The sequence below is a fragment of the Exserohilum turcica genome, assembly GCF_000359705.1.
Source record: "Exserohilum turcica Et28A unplaced genomic scaffold SETTUscaffold_7, whole genome shotgun sequence".
Classification (NCBI taxonomy): Eukaryota; Fungi; Ascomycota; class Dothideomycetes; order Pleosporales; family Pleosporaceae; genus Exserohilum; species Exserohilum turcicum.
In genome coordinates this window covers 317,655-320,334 of record NW_007360288.1, presented here as the reverse complement: position 1 = coordinate 320,334, position 2,680 = coordinate 317,655, and positions in this window count along the sequence as shown.

Genomic DNA, 2,680 nt, shown 5'->3' with positions numbered 1-2,680 from the left:
ACAGAGGGCTCTCTTGTAGTCGTACTTTCGATTAAACTTCATGTTAAGCTCTAGGCGACGCTTTATGAATGCTTTAGGCCAGTTAGGGCCAACAGGGTCGCGGTGGCGGGCAGCCAGCAAAGAATCAGCTAGATCTTTGACAGCAGAAAGGCGCAGCGGAAATCCTCTTGCATCAAGATCAAGAATATTCTTGACAATCACCTCCTCTTCTGTTATAAGTAGTTTCATTGAGTTGGGCGAACAATCTTGTCGAGAAGGCTTTCCTGCGAGTCTTCGTCTTAGGGTACGTTCAGGCACGTTGTAGAGAGCTGCAGCGCGTGGAATGTTAATTGTCGCGTCGCATTTAATAGCCTAAATTGCAAGCTGTACTTGAGACTCTTTTGAAGACTTTTTTGAATGAATTTGTTGAGACATCGCGAGTAGTAGTGAAAGTTGATGGGGGCTTGGCATTTTCGGTCACTCGCTATTCTCGGCCACTCGCTATACTTTGACGTTGTAGATTTAGAAAACAAGTAGTAGACTTATAAGGTAATGAACTAAGTCTATAACTAAGAGCTTTTATGGAAATTGACACGATAAGCCTAAGCTATGAAAAGCAAGATAGAGCATTTATAAAGCATGTTTCTAAAGCTGGCTAGATTAAAGACACTATTAGCTTAGGAGAACATAAAGTAGTATTTACTTAGAAAGAATAGGGCTAACTTCTCTAATAGAAAGCCTAAGTCTTTACTTATGCTATAGGATAGTTTAAAGAACTAGCACAATAGCAAAACCTAAGCTAATATTCTATAATATATAAATAAACTAGCAATAGCTAAAAGAAAGGTATTTTAACTAGCTTTAGTACGGACATAACCTATACATAATATATAAGTCTGCTACTAAGAAGGTTAGGCCAATAGATATCATGAGAATAGAGCCACTGATAGAATTTTGAAAAGAATATTAGAAGAAAATTGTAATTAAGTAGTAGCAGCAACAATGTAATACCCAAAGACTAGACTTAGGGTTTTATATTTATATTTTCAAACTAGGATATGTATAGTTCCTAAGAGGCACTTATCTTACACTAAAGAGGATTAAGGACCTATATTTAGGAGAATAATTAACGCTGTAAGAAGAGGAATTGATAATAGAAATGCTCTTTAATAGAGAAGAAGCACTATTATAGACTTTCTAAGAATCTAGATAGATAACTATAGACGTATACCCGCCTTACAAGATAAGAATAAAACTATATAAGGCTTAGTAAGCACGTAGCTTTTCTGTCCTAAAATCTCTAAAGGAAGAAGTATTCTAGATAATGAATAAGCGCCTAGATTGAAGGACGCTTGAATGATATAATAGCTAATACTATAACTTATAGCCTCTAGTCCCTAAGAGAAATAGAGGATAATACCTAATTAATAATGCGTAGATAATAAACAAAGTATTAATATAGAATGCAAACCTACTACTAACTATAGATAAGTTCTTTAAGCATTTTGCTAAATGCAAAATTATGTCCTTAATAAATCTGTTCTTAGGATATAATTAGATAACACTCTATTTAGATAGTAGAGACTTTACTAAGTTCTAAACACCTATAGGGCTAGTGTAGTCCTACACTATAGTTGTAAGAGCTACTAACTTAGTAGCTACCTTCTAGCACGTTATAACAAAGCTACTTAAAGATTATTAGCTAGAAATAATGCCTTTTATAGAAAACATCACGTCTAGTGGGCCTAAGACAGACTATAACAAGGAAGAGTTAATAAAAGGAGTCTAGCGCAACGTCCTAGAGCATATTATACAACTTAATAAAGTCCTAGTAGATATAGAAAGATCTAGTGGCACAGTCTCTAGAAAGAAGTGCTATTTTCTTATAAATTAATTAGAAGTTATAGGTTATAAGGTTAGCCTATAAGGTAGATACCTAAGCTAGATAAAGGTAGCAAAAATACTAGACTAGCTACTATGCTAGAACGTTGGAGAAGTTAGAGGATTTATTAGTATCTACATATACTATAGATGTTAGTTGTTTTATTTTACGTATGTAGCTAAGCTACTATTCTTATAGCTATAGGATAACTAGGAATTCGTGTAGATAGATACGTAGGATTAGGCGATGCTCCTATTAAAAATAGCAATTACTAGTACACTAGCGTTAGTTAGTCTAGACTATAAGAGTATTTAAGACTTTCTTATGTACCTTATAGTAGATTCTGGCGTTGAAAGGGGGGGCGTATATATAGAACAAAAGACAGAAGATAGATAATAACATCCTATTTAATTTAAAAGCACCCTTTAGTTAGAAAGGGAAAGTAAATCGTACTCTATAAAGCTAGAGTGTAAAGCAGTACTCTAGGCACTAATAAAATTCTATATATATATTTATAGGATACGCGTTATAATAGATATAAAAGCTGCAACGCTAATTGCATAACTAAATTATCCTTCTATAAATAATTTCAAGTCTATTATAAACTAATAAATCTTTGCAATTCGTATGAAGCATTTTAACATTAAATATATACTAGGCAGGAAGAATGTAGTAGAAGACGCTCTATTACGTTACCCTAAAGCTAAAGGATAGACGCTGCTAGAAGAACTAGAAGAAGACTTAGACAAATTTATTAAGTACATAACGTATTCCACCACCGAGAGTGCCACCCCACCGAGAGTGCCACTTTTTCTTGGC